This window comes from Cyanistes caeruleus, chromosome 18 (genome assembly GCF_971803275.1).
Source record: "Cyanistes caeruleus chromosome 18, bCyaCae1.hap1.1, whole genome shotgun sequence".
NCBI lineage: Eukaryota > Metazoa > Chordata > Aves > Passeriformes > Paridae > Cyanistes > Cyanistes caeruleus.
In genome coordinates this window covers 766,431-783,617 of record NC_141718.1, presented here as the reverse complement: position 1 = coordinate 783,617, position 17,187 = coordinate 766,431, and the positions used below count along the sequence as shown (strand labels likewise).

The 17,187-nt window shown below is 48.2% G+C and overlaps 1 protein-coding gene across 10 annotated transcripts in view; it reads right to left on the bottom strand.

Annotated features, from left to right (window-relative positions):
• TMEM132D (transmembrane protein 132D) overlaps nt 1-17,187 on the bottom strand; it is a 224,851-nt gene that overhangs the window by 128,424 nt on the left and 79,240 nt on the right. The window lies entirely within an intron of this gene.

Below are 17,187 nucleotides of genomic sequence, written 5' to 3'. Positions count from 1 at the left end.
ATAACCAGAATTAAAACTAGAAGTTATTAACCACAAGTGGAGAAGAGGGACTTTACATGGAGAGAGATGCATATATCTCTCAAATATCTGTTTTAATTCCTCTTTTCAGGTGTGGAATTCTTGAATTCTGTCTCTCCATGAATCTGTACCTCAGGGCACTACTGAATTACCCCACGGGTATAAATCTAATGTTGGCCAAATGACTGAACCAGCAGTCCTGGGTGATGTTAACTGCTGGTTCCTGAATGTGTTTACAAGAAGTCCACTGTGGTCAAGGCTCATCTGTGAGGTGTCAGGAAATGACAGTTTCATTATATTTGCTTAAAATCTCATACACAAAATGCATTCAGTGCCACGGCAAGTTCTGAGTTCTGGGCAGAAACCCCAAAAAGGTACGTGAGGTTTTTGTGTGAGCAGCTGCTGCCACACAGAGATGCAAACAGCACTGAAACAGCTCTGCCCCCGCATGAAATTGCTCAGGAAATCTTTGAAGGACAAGATCCACACAGATGTTTTCAAAATAAAAAGCCAAAGGATTCCTTCAATTGTCTTGAACAAAAAGGATTATCTCTCCTTTCTTCCAGCACTAATTCAATAGCAGTGGCTGCAATTTCCTCAGCACACCTGGAAGAATAAATACACGAGCCTGCCAATTTTTGTGCAAATTCTCCTATGCTAATTTCACAAAATGAATTTTAAGCAGGTGCAGACACTGCTGCTGGAGCAGACATCCCTCAGGACAAGAGATCAGTGGGCAAAGGAGAGGGAATTGAACAATGTTCCTGATGTCTCAGAGAGGGAGGTACAGAAAGGAGGTACAGAAAGGCCACACAATCGGGGTGAGACATTTCTCAGCACATGTCTTTAGCCATTCCTGGGGACTGGCACCTGCTCCTGCCTCCCTGCTCCTCCCCAGGGAAGGGGAACTGCTGGCCCCCAGCTCAGCCCAGGGACACAGGGAGGCTCAGGAGGCTGGGTCCCATGAATTCACCTGGCTGATGCTGAGGAGCTCATCCCCAGCCTGGAGCTGTCCCTGTGGGATGCAGTCCCAGGCTGGAGCTGTCCCTGTGGGATGCAGTCCCAGGCTGGAGCTGTCCCTGTGGGATGCAGTCCCAGCCTGGATGCAGCTGATCTCCAGCTCCAGCCCGAGCTGCTGCCAGCCACGAGTGAGGAGCTGCTTTCATCTCCCACAGCCTGGAGCTGTCTGCTTGGCCCAGCTCTGGACCAATGCATTGTGTTGACTACTGCAGCTCAGCTTTTACACATTTTATTAACAAAACCGGTGTGGAATCAAGAAAAACTGCCTTAGACCATAGCAGGGTCTACCTTGCTCAGCTGGCACACTGCAGCAGCTGTACTGCAATTCAAAGCTGGGCAGGGTCTCAGGACTCTCAGCAAACAGATACACACTGAAAATCGAAAACAATTCTCACTTGTATTTAAATTTCTCAGTCAGTTAAAGCCAAAAAGCTTTAAAAACTGTAGTAAAATAAGTGTACAAGCACAAAGCTGATGCCATCCTCTTATTTTCTATCTGGACTCCTTTGAATAGCAGGGAGAGGAGGTTAAGCCAGAAAAATGGACACAGAACCAGTAGGACAAGCTGAGTTTGTTTATCCTTGACAAACTTTATCCAACGACAAACTGCCATCCTGTACTGATTTTTAATGCTTCAAAACAAATGCAGATCCTTGGGGTAAATGCAGTCTGTGGATTTCTCTGAAGAGATAAGGTCTCATTTAGTCACCTGTGAATGCTCCAATCCCGTTTTACTGAAAACAGTAACACGAGTTTGCTGTTTTCTACACAGTTAGAGGTTAGGAACTCGTTTTTAGAAATCAGATTAATATACTTCTATAATTAGCATAGAAAGTTCAATTCCTCAATCCCAGGAAATGTTTTCCCCAGTAAGTCTCAGTGCTGTGCTTTCCACTGTTGGGCAATTGCAGCAATTTCCTCCCTCCGTTGACAGCAGCACTTTGCAATTACCAAGGAATGACCTGGGTGACAGGAGGCTGCTGAAAGGAGGCTGCTAACCACAGAAGGTGCTTTCTGCCAACAGATGAAGCTGAAGACACCTGAGTTGAGAGCACTGGGGCTCTCTTGCCTCCCTGCTGGCCCAGGGACACAGGGATGGACTCTGAGCTGCTCCCCAGGCAGCCTGTTCTTGAGCCCAGCATCTCTCAGCTGCAGCACACCAAAACCTGCATGGCAAAGCTTTTCCATCTATCTTCCCTCAGTCAGCCTCTCCCTTCAGCCAGCATCTCCCTTCAGTCAGCATCTCCCTTCAGCCAGCATCTCCCTTCAGCCCAATCTCTCCCTTCCTTCAGCCAGCATCCCCTTCAGCCCAGCATCTCCCTTCAGTCAGCATCTCCCTTCAGCCCAGCATCTCCCTTCAGCCCAGCCTCTCCCTTCAGCCCAGCCTCTCCCTTCAGCCCAGCCTCTCCCTTCAGCCCAGCATCCCCTTCAGCCCAGCCTCTCCCTTCAGCCAGCATCTCCCTTCAGCCAGCATCCCCTTCAGTCAGCATCTCCCTTCAGCCCAGCCTCTCCCTTCAGCCAGCATCTCCCTTCAGCCAGCATCTCCCTTCAGCCCAGCCTCTCCCTTCAGCCAGCATCTCCCTTCAGCCAGCATCCCCTTCAGTCAGCATCTCCCTTCAGCCAGCATCTCCCTTCAGCCAGCATCTCCCTTCAGCCAGCATCTCCCTTCAGCCAGCATCTCCCTTCCTTCAGCCCAGCCTCTCCCTTCAGCCCAGCCTCTCCCTTCAGCCCAGCCTCTCCCTTCAGCCCAGCCTCTCCCTTCAGCCCAGCCTCTCCCTTCAGCCCAGCCTCTCCCTTCAGCCAGCATCTCCCTTCAGCCCAGCCTCTCCCTTCAGCCAGCATCTCCCTTCAGTCAGCCTCTCCCTTCAGTCAGCCTCTCCCTTCAGTCAGCATCTTCCTTCAGCCCAGCCTCTCCCTTCAGCCCAGCATCTCCCTTCAGTCAGCCTCTCCCTTCCCTCAGCCAGCATCTCTCAGCTGCAGCACACCAAAACCCTGCATGGCAAAGCTTTCCCATCTATTTTCCCTCAGTCCTTGGAGTGTCCTGTGCCCATCACTTTGGGCAGTTTGTTTTGTGGACAGGAGGAAAGGAAGGTCAGAAACATTTGAGTGGTGGCTGGTTTGGGGTTGTTGTTTCTTTTCTAACAAGGAGCCCATCCAGCTGAACACCTTGCTGGCTGGTATTTACCTCTGGATCACTGCTCCCACATCACTCACCCCTCACACCAAATCAATCACGGCAAGCAAAGCCCCTGGGAGTCCACAATCCATGAAAACTCCTCAGTGCTGACAGGGTGCAAATCGAGAGAAGGGAGAAGCAAAAAAAAAACCACAGAAGGAACTCCCAGAATCAATACATCACAACTGGAATCAAGGAAATGCATTACCTAAGTGCATAAAGATAGCGATTCCCAATTCTAGCCCATGACCCACTAAACACTGTGTTTACTCTAGTGATGGAAGAGGCTGCGACTCCAATTAAAATGCAGGCAACATCCCCTCTCATTTATCAAGGTGTCTGGTTTAGCATCTCCCTGTCTCTGCAGTTTACAGCCAGTTAGTGCTTAGCTTTCAGCTGGGCCCTTACTGGGGCTGCAAATCCCTGAGAAATTGTCACTACAGGGCTGGGAAACTGCAACAGCTGCCTGCTGGAAAACCCTGGGGACAGGCACAGGTCACACAGCCCTGGGGACAGGCACAGGTCACACACAACCCTGGGGACAGGCACAGGTCACACACAAACAGCCCTGCCCAGGCTGGACATTAGAGCCAGGGATGTGCAGGACACAGCACACCCTGCCCAGGCTGGACACCCTGCCCAGGCTGGACACCCTGCCCAGGCTGGACACAGGACACAGCACACCCTGCCCAGGCTGGACACCCTGCCCAGGCTGGACACCCTTCCCAGGCTGGACACCCTGCCCAGGCTGGACACCCTGCCCAGGCTGGACACAGGACACCCTGCTCAGGCTGGACACCCTGCCCAGGCTGGACACAGGACACCCTGCCCAGGCTGGACACAGGACACAGCACACCCTTCCCAGGCTGGACACCCTGCCCAGGCTGGACACCCTGCCCAGGCTGGACACCCTGCCCAGGCTGGACACAGGACACCCTGCCCAGGCTGGACACCCTGCCCAGGCTGGACACAGGACACAGGACACCCTGCCCAGGCTGGACACCCTGCCCAGGCTGGACACCCTGCCCAGGCTGGACACCCTGCCCAGGCTGGACACAGGACACAGGACACCCTGCCCAGGCTGGACACCCTGCCCAGGCTGGACACCCTGCCCAGGCTGGACACCCTGCCCAGGTTTCTCCGCTTGTCGCTGCCCCCATGCCCTGCCTGCAGCACACAAGTATCACACACCCCCCTTTCCAGCAGAGTGCAAAGAAACAGGCAATCCGACCCCTAAACAGCTCTAAATAAAGATGCTTTAGACCCGTGACATTGAAGTTAGTTTTTCATTACTGTAAGTGCTCCGGGCACAGATCTGTGGGAACCTTTCATGGTCCTTCTGAGAAAGAGCTACTTTCAACATCAAAGGAGAGAAAGAAAAGGGAGGCTGTTAACACCCTGCTACCGCTGCTTGTCATCTTGTCACCAGTGGCGACGAGAAGGTGGCAGAGAAATTGTGTGCAGAGGGGGCATTTAGAGCTCCTCAGCACCTTCCAGACATCACAGTGGCCTCTGAGTTTGCCTTGTCACTGCATCATCTCCCCAAAGCATTTCACAAATAACCAGAAGGGGCTTCTATTTCTGTTTATCTTCCTGCCCAGAGCCTGAGCTGAAGCCAGCGATGGAGAGCGAGCAGAGCAGTCAGGGTGGCAGCCTTCCCTTTGCCAATATCCACCTCCTTCTGGCTCCCCCCACCACCCCATTTCAAACCAGAGACAAGCAAAATGTGAGCAGAAATGGAGCTGACCACAGCTTCTTTGCACAAAACAAAGCAATCAGGCCAATTCTTACTCTCTGGAAAGTCAAACGCACTGATAGGAGTCCCTGCACAAATCCCTGCAGGCATTGCCAGCCCTCCCCTGAAAATGCCCAGCATCTCTCACTGCCCTGAGCCCATTTCTGCTGAGGACAAGCCTCACACAGGCTCCTTCCACTGACATCCCCTCTTGATCCAAGGGCAAATTGGAGCTGGAAACATCTTGTCTGTACTCCCTGAGCCTGAAGGGCTGAAGGGCAAAACCAGCCACCCTCCAGGCACCAAGCAGGAGCTGGCAAACCTCCCCAGGGTCCTTCTGAAGACCAGAATTAAATGTCATGCTTGAAAATCAGGTGGTGTGAGGCCAGATGCTACCGTGGGACACAAAATGAAGACAGCAATTGTGGTATGACTAAGCTGTGGATGCACGCACGGAATTCCCTGGGAGCCGCCTCTTGCTGGCAAGTAAGTGCAGAATGATCCCTGCTAACGCTGGGAGTACATTAAATGCAGACATCTCTGCAGGATCTGAGGTCACTCTGGAGCTGGATGTTGCTTAAATGAGGCCGTTGTGATACCAGAACGCTTGGCTCTGACATTTACGTCCTGATGTTTCACTGCCTGCACACACCTCCTCCCCTCCCTGAGGCCTCTCTGCTCAAAGGATCTTATTCAAATGCACAAAAATATCACCAACAGTGGAAAACACCAACAAATGTTCTGGCTTTACTTCAGGACAGAGTTTCTCCTGAACTGTGGAGTACCAGAACTGGAGGCAATATGGGATAGGCAGGTTTGATTGCCAGAGAAGCTGGTAAGCTCATGAGCAGCACTGGAATGGGAATGAGGAATGTCAGAGCTCACCAGACTGCACAACAGTGAGAGGGTGAAGCCAAGAACCACAGTGAAAACAAAAACCAGAGGTAATGCAGTGCACAGCCAGCCCTTTGTGCTTCCAGTCCCCCTCAAAACCCATCCTGGGGCCAAAATCCATTCCCATTTGAGAAGCCCTCAGTGGATCAGAACAAATTACCCATTCCACAGCACGAGGAGGGCTGCCTGGAGTTTGTGTTCCCAGCATTTCCATTTCCAGTTTTATGTACAGCATTAGGGAGATGCTAAATTTATGCACTCTAAGGTCACACTCTTCTTTTGCCTCCCTCTGCAGTTTCATTGCTTTTTACAGCTGAAGCTAATACAGGACAGAATTTGAGCCTGAAAGAGGCTCTTTGAACATCAGTCAAAAATACAACGTGTCTGTCATTGAGAACACAGGCACAACTCAGCCCATTTTGCCAGAATTAAGGCATATGTGCTGTGAGCACATGCAAACCAAGAGTACAGAGGCTTTCTGCATCAGTATCCACCACCAACCCCTGAAGAAACTTATACCATTAAACCCCAAAATTATTTCCCCATCAGGAACAAACCTTTAAAGTTGAAACTCTCTCAATGGAAGCAGTATTTGAGAAGGGCCCATTTAAACCAAGTGTTCTAGAGCTGGCTGAAGTGAATTGCACCCTCCTCAGTTCAGCAGGAAAGGCAGATCACAAAAACCAGGCCATGCAGTAAGACACTTCATACCAACCATCTGAATGTCTGCCTTTAATTCCATAATTAATTTTGGCATGGCTTATGAAAGGTAGGATTTGGGTGCTGTGATTTAATCTGCAGAGCTGGCTTCTGCAAGGCTGTTTTTGGTTCTGCTCTCCCCACTGAATACTTGATGTACAAACCAGTGTTGTCAGTTGTTTTCAGAGAAGATACCTCCAAGTTTCTTCAGATTACACTAATAGTTCCACTGATTGAAAATCCACAGCAGAAGAGAATGGGGAGTCCCTGAGATGCTGATGGAGTTAGAATAATTTATGGAGAGCGGTCTAGCACAACAGAAGCTATTTAAAGCTGTATGATATACCCACAAACTCTTATTAAGGTCTGTGGTTTTCAGCCCTGTGAGACAGAAACCAGTTATCATTATGCATCACCATGAAAGCAGATTAAAATTAAATCAATCTGTTTATCTATGGGTTTGCAATGCAGCTTTTCCAAAGCATAACACATTCTCCACCTAATTAACATTTCAGGAGGAAAACCCATTCCACACAGACACCAAGCCACTGTCATTCAAACAGAGATATTACCAAACATAGCCCAGGTGGATTTATAATGAAATTTAATTAGTGAAAGGGCACAAGACCTATTTATGCTTCAGAAGTTGAATTGTGCATACCAGGAGTAAAATAAAATAGATTTGTCTGTCATGTGTTTCTCATGGGCTGCCAAAAATTGTTGTGGTTGAAGTTTGTGTGCATACACACAGGTACAGATAGCTGCACACATGAAATACATTCAGATTTTACTCCTGTGCCTTTCAAACAGAGCCCTTGTTAAAAACATGTTCTGCAAGATGTAAAACACACAAGTCTCTGGAGAGCCAGATGGAAAGGATGCATACAAATCAATTTAAAGCAGAAACAAATACAGAGTCGGCAGCTCTGACCTCTATTTACTCAGCACACAAGGCATGAGGGGGCCACATCCAGAATTCCATCTTTGTTCAGAAAGACCCTGAATTAGATTGCAGCTCAGGAAGCAGAGCTCCTGAATAGCACCCTGTGCCCCCAGGGACCCAGCAGAGCCATCCTGGCACTCCCAAGGTGCCAGGAAAGTCAGGAACAGGTTTTCTACAAACCCACAGCCTGGCCAGGGCCCCTCCTGCACCCCTGGGCTGCTCAGGGTGCCCCAGGCAGGAGGAGGAGGAGGAGGGAGAGGAGGGAGATGCTCCCCCCAGCACCTTCCCCTGCAGGACAGAGCTCTGGGCACCACAGACAACCAGAGCACAGCAAACCATTTCTGCATTCAAGGCTGTGCAGGAAGGTGTTTGCTTACAAAAATGAGAGGCAAAGATAAATAGTGCTGCCTGCTGATTTAAAGTGGTTGGGAGCCCCGTGGACTGCTTCAAAGCACAGTTTCCAAAATAAATGCAAAAAATATTATGTAGGGTCTGAAATCTTTCTAAATTGCTTGTAAGAAAGCAAACAATGCAGCACATCCCTTTTATTGCTGGCCAAACAGCAGCAAAGCTGCTAACAGCACAGCTTGTGCAACCAGCAATTTTTTTAAATTAGACTTAGATTTAAGAAAAGACAGGAAAAACAAAGCACAGTACTGGGCACTCTGTGCAGGGAAAACAAAGTGCCATCTGCCCCATCTCACAGGTGAAAAACACATTCTGAAACAGCCAGCACAGCACAGCCAGCAGGGAGTGAAGCTGGTGTTGGACAGCCCCAGAGAAGCCTGCAGCCCACGAGAGGAGAGCACTGATGGATTACCCAGTCCTCAATAACAGAACATTTCCCAAGAGCTGTAGGACACTTCTCTGTGTTTATGTGTACATACATACATCTCTGCTGAGAGGGAAAGCAACAAGTGGGGGAATTCTTGTAACACACTTGAATTGGCTGAGAACATTGAGCACAGAAAAAGGAAGAAAAAAACTGGTGAATTGTGCACCACAAGTCTTCCAAAAAGCTGCAGGAATAGGAATAGACCTTTGTGTTCTCTATATGGACCAAGAAGCAATGGGGCTGGTCAAAGCAAGCCTTTGGTTTTACCTGAAAAGCAGTGCCTGGAACAGGGCCTGTTGTTTTGAGGTCACACAGAAAGGCAGTTTTCTGAGGGATGCAGATGCTCCTTCAGAGCCATCACCTGCCCAATGACCTTTCCACAAGACTGGAAGGAGGGATGTTGCTAGCAATTAAAACTAGAGGAATTTTGACTCATCAAGCAGCCACCACCCCAAGTCCCCCAGCTGCCTGATCTCAGTGAGGAGTGTGCATCTTAAAGCAAGTGCTTCTAGCTGAGCCTAAACCCTATCAGCAGCCACAGACAACACCGAGAACCTCCAAAAGCGTTCCTGTTCTCTGCTGGAGGGACTGAAGCCATCACATGCCCTGTGAGCACAATGTTCCTCCCAGGATAGGCTCAGCCCCCCACATGGTGACCCCAGGAACTCCCAGCACTGCTGGTGACCTGAAAAACCTTCTTTACTAAAAGTTCATTTCAAACTCCAGCAGCAGGACAGCTCTGAGGTATTTCCAAGTCACATCCCAATGCAGAATGAGGCAGCAGCATCACTGAGAGCAGGAGGAACATTGCTCCACAGCACTAACGAGGAGCCATCAGCAAAAACGGGCTAGCTCTGTTCCCTAGCAACTTCTCACAGCTGCAGATAAAACCATCTTCTGGACATCACAGAAATTGTGAACGCTTAGTTCTCTCTCACAGGAATTCTCTCATCCACTGCTGTGAGCAGCTCCCTCCAGGAGGTGACACAGGAGCCACTGACAGACGTTGGACCATTCCATTAGCTTGGCCAAAACTGTAAAAACCCTGTAAAAATCCCCGTGTGCTGTGCCTGTCCTTCACTCAATGACATGCATGTCAGATGTTCAAACATCTGAGAGACAGAAATCCATGGAACAGTCTGCTGTAAAAATCCTGCAAGGCCTTTTCTGCAAAGGCATTTGCTCCCTCCTGGGAGCAGCTCCACTGATTCCTGATGACATTACTTCAGGTTTACAGCACCTCAGCAAAGAGAAGGGAAAGGAAGTGGATAAATAAAGGCTACAGATTCTTCAATGGAGAAAAAAGCCTGCATTGCTCCAAAGAGCTGCTGTTGGCATGGAACAGATATTCACTGAGCAATTCAAATGGGAATTTTTGTTCTATACATAAAATCCAGGCTGAGTGCTATAGCTCTACAGTGCCACATTTAACCACCTCTCTGTCATCTGCACGAGTGGCCACCAAAGCAACATTTGCTAAACAGCAGCAAGGAGTTCTGCTGCAGGCAAAGCCCAGCAGCTGAGTGAAGCCACTGATGCAGAAGGGAGTTCAATTAATACAAAAATGACACTGCTCACAATTATCCTGTGCCCTCAATGTAGGGCACACGCAGTGTTGTCAGCATCCAGCTGCAGCAGTTAACTCCAGTGCAGGGCAGAGCAGTTATGGTTATGATTTTAATCTTGGAAGAGCCATAGGAAAAGGCTTGGCTGATCCAAACAAGCAGAAGAGATCACTTGGAGTAGCACAAAACCCTCTCTGTTGATCACTCTCCCAGACACAGCCACTGTGCAGGAACACAAAGACAACCAGTAATCCTCTCCACATATAAATCCTGAAAAAACAATAACTCCATCTCCTCTCAGCCTCCAGCTCCATGCATATCCTTGGACTGCTTTATTCTGTTTGTGCATTTCAGTGTGAGGAGGATGAGGAGTCCAGCACACAATTGTTCTGAGGACCCTCCTGTGGGACTCAGAGGGGTGAGAGAATCCCCCCTGTCCTCCCTCAGTGCTCAGTGAACACCACAAAACAGAATTGGGAACTTGAAACATGGACTGAGCATCAATGCAAGTGCACATGAATTCTTCTGTTCTTTTGTATTAAAACCTTGTAGCCTTGGACACCAGCTTTAATGCATCAAAATTTTAGGCAGCAATTTGTTCTATTGAAAACAGAGGGTTTTAAAAGTTTTAATGAGCAGACATGAGGAATGTTACTTGTGGCAAGGACTGACATTTTTTTACTCCTGCAGCAAAAGCCCAGTAGCAATCAGCCAAAAACATTAACACTCTAAATCATTTGCTGCTTTTTAAAATTCCCCAGGAAGAAGTGACCACTAGACAGCTTTTTTTTGAGAGGAAAAAGGTTGTATCCCTGGCTGCCAGCTGGTAGGACAAAATCCACTAGAGAATAAAAGCTGTTTTAGCAGGCAGCTGAAACATCACCACAATGGCTGGAAGATGAAGTGATGAAACATGAGGCTGAAGAAACCACGATGGGGAGAGAAAAACTGCAGAAAAGAAGCCCAGAAAAAAAGAACTTAAATAGTGAATTTATCAAACACTGACACACATCACATTCCAAGTGAGCCACGGTTTCAGGAATGCCTGTGCTCCTGTTACAGTCAGGATTTTACAGCTTGGGAGACCTGGATGGGTATGGAAGGAGGAACTGAACCTCCCCAGGGATTAAGGCATCACTGAGACCCAGAGAAATGCCAGCAGCTGCTGGCTCAGAGCTGCCCTGGTTGATGAACTGTGCCCTGGCCAAGTGGATGTGCTCTCACAAACTCCAAGCTGCTCACGGGGGTCTGAGAGACTGATGGCCAGAATCTGTGCTCAAAAAGACCCTGCATTTCAGCATTTCAGCCCTTGGCTCTGCTCCTTTAGCTGCCCAAGGGCGCTCAGGGAGCACAGCTTCTGCTTTAGCTTAACTGGGAATGAACCCATCAGAGCTGAGTGCTCTGAGCCAGGAGCTGAAGCAGAGAGGGCAGAGCAGAGCCCCCCTGAGCACCGGTGTTTGCATTCCAGGGATACTGGGAATGCTTAAGAGAGAAAAATCCCCCAGCAAGCCCTGGGTGTGACTGAGCATCACCCATTAAAACCCAAATGAGATGCCAGCAGCAGCAGAGAGCTCTGGGAATGCCCTTCTGAGCCATGGTGGGGCTGAGGATTGGTCTTCACAGCTTTGAGACACAAAGTCTCTGCTCTCATCAGCCCCTGCAGAAGCCCCAGCCCATTCCTGTGACCCAGAGCCACATCACAGGCTGTTGGGGCTGGCACAACACAAACCTGCTGGGATTTTGATAACTGGGTTAAAACTCATGGTACTGAAAAACCCACAAAGCTGAGCTGAGCTTTCTGATAGCACAGAAGCTCACAGTGCACTGATGTGGTCACTGACAGCACTCTCACCTTCAGACTGAGTGGGTTTGGGGTTTTTAATGAGTTTAAGACAGGGGAAAGGGCAGACATTTGCCTCACAAAGAACATTTTCCCAGCTGGAGCAGGAACATCTCCTGCACAAAATGTGCACACTGTGCTCTCGCTCTGAAAATCGCTGTTTCATTCCCAAAGCGCAGAGAGGGACAGGATGAATCAACAAACAGGGCAGGGAAGAGCTCAGCCCACGGTTCTCAGTGAAATGTGTGTTTGTTTCACAGTTCTCAGTGAAATGAGCACTTTGGAGTGCTTTGCACGCTGATGCTTTCCATGGGAGCTCCCTTTGAAGCCCCACTCCAAAGGGGGCTCTGTGTGCATCAGAGCCCTTTGAACAGCAGCCCCAGCTCCAGGCACTTTAGAGAGACACTAATTAAACAACAGCCCCTGTCATCACAGCCCCATGCCAGCAAACTGCTGGTGACATGTCACACGTGCTCCCAGCAAAGAGCAAAACCAGCCACAAAAACCAGCAGCCCTGGAAGGGGCTGGGGGAGGGACTGACAACTCACTGGAGTGTTTAAATCTAGACTGAAATCTGTTCTTCATCAGCATGCTGGGGTGGGGACAAACAGCCCCGGGCTGGGGACCCCGGGGTGACAATGCAGAGCTGCAGAAGTCAGTGTGGGGCTGGGGGAACAAAGATGTTTAAGCACAGGCTGTTCTAAACTGGAAAAAACAAGTGTCAGCCTCCTCTGTGTGGCTACAAAGGTTCTCCTGGAACTGTCTTTGTCAGGAAATACAGGAAACACAGTGTAATAAATGTTATTCAAAACCCCCAACCTTTCTTGTTGGCTGCTGATAAGAGACTGGTGAAATACCTCTAGTTTGCTGTCAATGTATTGCTTTCACTTAAGAGAGAGAAAACAAATGTATTAAAAAGAAAAGATGCCAGGGATAAATATTTTAGTAATCTCAGTCACAAACCTGTCGTATTACAAGGATTACAGTCCATTAGGATTGTATAAAATCCATGGCAAAGCTTCTAATTCAGCCGTGTCTCAGTGACAAAAACCTCCTAATGTGTTTTAGGAATCCCTATTTGCCAATATTGAAAACATCTTTGAGAGCTACTTGTTCTAAGGGGGCTAATTTGGGGAAAACCAGCTAAATCCAGCACTCACATCCTACTGTGTTCAGTCCACAGGGATGGGGAATGTGGGAGCAGCTTCGTTGGAGAGGCTTTTCCTGCCACCTGTGTTTTGGGAGCCCCTTGCTCTGGGGGTGAGAGCAGAGGAGCACACCTGGGCCAGGCTGGGCACACCTGGGTCAGACCTGGCACACCTGGGCCAGACCTGGCACGCCTGGGACAAACCTGGCACACACATCTGGGTCAGACCTGGCACACCTGGGTCAGACCTGGCACACCTGGACCAGACCTGGCACACCTGGGACAAACCTGGCACATCTGGGTCAGACCTGGCACACCTGGGCCAGACCCAGCACACAGCACCATCCCCTACACAGGACAGAGCCATGAAGGGTTATCTGCAGCATCAGCAGGGCTGGAGGTACAAAGGGCAATAAATCAGCCCCAAGGTTTTCTGCTAAATAAAGAAATTTTTCCTCTTCCGAAAATATCCGCCTGGCAGTCTGGGAGTGACTGCTAGAGGAGATTTACTGAAATGGTACACACTGAAAAAGAAAAGTAGAAAAAAATGAATGTGACAGGCCCTCCTGAAGGGTAATTTGAAGACCTTCCCTGTAGGAAGCTGGGTTTCTGACAGAGCCATCACTGTACATGCTCTGCACTGATTAACTTTCATCCCACCTGCCCTGGAAATCCTCTCTGAAGGGAGGAGAAGCCATGGACAGCACTGGAGAATCCAACACCAGGCAGGGCTGGTAGGGAATCCTGCCTGAATCAGCAGCTCTGGTGGGTGCAGTTGGAATGAATTACCTGAAGTCAAATGTTCATTAAGTTTGTCCTTGAAGCAAAGTTAGCCTGAAGTCTCAAAGTGGGTCAGGGCGTGTGAGACTGCTCATCAGAGGCATCATCAGATCTGCTTCTGCACTGACTGATCAGGGCCATGGCACTGCCTTGAGATGTGCTCTGCTCAGAACAGGGAATTAATTAAACCTGAAGCTGCTACTGATAGTGCTGATCTAAGAGAAGCCCATTACCTGCTGAAAACCAAAGATGGCTAAATGCAACATTAGACAAAACTGAAATTTATAGCAAAATACCACTTCAAGAAACAGAATGCAATTGAAAATAAGACTTTAGCTCATTATTTCAATAATTCATTTGTCTCTTTCAAAGTCAAAAGGAAACCTGGTCTACAAAATGTTATTTGCAGCACATACTCAAACTAATGACAATATGGGAGAGTGACATTTTCAAATGTTCATTTATTTCCCACCACAGCTGCAAAGTGCCTATTTAGCCCATGACATAATAGGATATTTTGGTTCTGAAAAATTGGACTTGAGCAAACAAGAGAGTCAGAAGGGAAAAAAAGAAGAATACTTAGAATTCAGAATTTCCTAGATTTTACCCATGCTCAGACTGAGGACACAAACTCCACGTGGATTTGAAAAAGCTCTTCTGCATGCCCTCTCCAAATTACTGTGTCTATGCAAATTGCCAGCTCTCATCTGCACTGTCTGATTTGAATGAAATTGGGAATAAGTCAGCTCAGAATTAATTCCAGCAAGATACTTTAAATGTTCTTCTTACAAGTTTCATGTTCTGTGAAGCCACTTTGAAAGCAAAGACGCTTCAGGATCCTGAATTTCCAAAGGTCACGGATGAGCTCTCACTAAGCCAACAGTTACAGGGAGAAGGTTTGAGAGTGCTGGAATTCCTGCACCTCACCCTGCTCTCCTGATGGTGTTGATGGCACGGCAGCAGAGAGCTTCCCTCAGCTGGAACAGGAGGAGAGCAGTGTGCCCTGCTCCTGGAGCCAGCACTCGCTTTTGGGAGAGCAGGAGAGGAGCTGGCATCACTTTGTCACGTTCCGTGCTGAGGAAGTGACAGGGATGGAGAGCAGGGTGCCAGGCAGGCTCTGGGGAAAAGGACACGTCTGTGCTGCTTCCTGAGAAGGAGTATTTGCAGAAAGAAGAAATGATCTGTGCCACCCTGGAAAAGCAATCCCAGAGGTCTGGGTGAGGCCATGCCCAGGAGCAGATTGGCTACCTGCAGGTCTCTCATCCCAACACACAAAAGCCTTGGATTAGGTGGGATCCCTGCTCCCATGAGGTTTATTCCATTTTATACCAATCCTCAAGTTTGTAATGCATTCCTTTGTAGTTTTTCAGGGACTATCCAAATCCCATCTCCCTAAACACAGAAAATTCCCACTTTTGCGTGTTCTTCCCTGCCCAGAAATCTGCAAGCCTCATTCTCATTTCTGTTCCTGAGGAGCTCCCCACTCTGTCTCCAGTCCTTCATCATCATCTGTCTCTCCTTCCTGCTCTTTTCCTCTTAGCATTCACCCAACAAAGACATTTATTTATAACCAAAGGCTTTCTCAGTCCATCAATTTCTCTCTACTTAGGATTCCTATCAGAGATTTTGGCTGTTGCCACTGACACAAATGGGAGCTTCTTCAAACACCTGGGAGCTGATGTGAGAACAGCACCCCCCCAAATCAGCTCCAGGACTGGAAGAACAGGACTGTAGAGCGCTGGATCCCAAAGCTGCCCCTGCATTTCACTCAGGACAGCTCAGGTGCCTCGCTCAGAAGTTGATTTTGAGACACAGGGGAATATTGCAAAGCTGTTTTAAACTGGTGGCTTTACTCAGCACGATGTGTTTGTTAATCAAAGGGTGTAATATGCATATTTGCTCCTGGTCTGCACAATAAATTATTTATTCTGTCTATTTCTCAGTTCAGGATTCCTAGACAGGTAGTTAAAAAAGATGTGAACTGATTTATTCAAGGTTGGGAACACTTTTAGCATCCATAATAGACCTCAAAATAAGCCATATTATTTCCAGAACATACTTTGTTTTCATAAAACTTCTGAACAATTTAATAAATCTTCTTAAAACCAGAGGTTTATAATTGATCTTAAAAATTTCCCAAGGAAATTATATATATAAATATATATAAATACATATAAATATATAAAGGAGGCACCACACCCGTTGCCCTTCTCAAGGGACTAGAGGTGCCCAGAATTCTCTGCAGGAACCCAAAGCTGTGTTTTGCTGTAGCTGAGCTCTCCTGCTCACACAGCTGCCCCATCCCCTGCAGTTCCCTCTCCTGGGGCACAGGGTGCTCTGGGGTTTCCCTGTGCTGCTGCAGCTGAACCTGTTCCAACCCTTGTCCAATCCTGCCTGCCTTGTTACCAGATCATTATTAACAGCACTTGGCCATGTAGTTACTAATTAGTGCTCAGTAACGATAAGTACAACTTCTGACAGCACAAGGTGCTTCGTCATTTACATAAGATAAAAGGCAGTGTACACAAAGGAACAGAGGAGATGGCACTCCATCTATTATGGATAAGCATTTTATTATTCTGGAATTATTGTCACTTCACCAAATTAATCTTTCCCTTCATACACCTGTTCTTAAATTCCCTATCACTGAGTAGAACTCTAGAGTTGTGCTTCAAAGACCCCATGTATTAATATCAGAATAGAAACAGCAGCAATGTGACTAATTGAATTCTGACACAGAAGTAGGTGCTTTTGGGGATTCCAAGGATTTCTGGTACCGTGTTTATTTGTGCTACTGGGATGGATTTTATCAACTTAGCCTGATTTGTTGTTGAGGTTCATATTGCAGACTGTAATTCTGAGAAGAGTGCTATTGTGGGTGACACTTCCCAAGTTGTCTCTGTCAAGCAGTAGGGTACACACTCATACATTTTTCTAAATCATTTTGAAATACTTGAAAATACTTCTCATTTTAAAAAGACATATTGACATAGTGAGAAGAAAAGGCTGTGGGTATCCAGTTCCTACAGATGCAATCAGCTCGTGGCCCCTTCACTGAGAAGCAGCTCCAGGAGCTGCTCTCCACGCAGAGAACACAGCACCGTGCACAGCTGGATCTGGCTGCAGAGCAGGAGGAGCTGGAGAACACTCTGGAAGCATCAGCTGTGAATTAGAGAGAAAAAACCAACCACAAGCCCCAGTGCAAACAAACTGCACCCAGCCCCATCACTGTGCCTGTGGCCTGTGCTCAGCTGCTGATGTGCAAGGTGTGCACACCTGGCACACACCCAGTGCCATTCCCCACCTGCCCCTCCCCGACTGCGCTTGAGCCCATCGCTTCTTTTGGCTTCACAGCTCCAGTGTTCAGCTCCAAAGGAGCACAGAGCAACTCTGACATGTGCTGAAGGCCCAGCTAATGCCACTGAAATATACACATTTATCTCCTCTCTGTTTATATCTGGTTTTTGAGTGCAAGCCATCCTTTCCCTAGGAAGCACCAAGAGTTACTGGTCGCTTGCTGAGCTCTGTAGGGAAA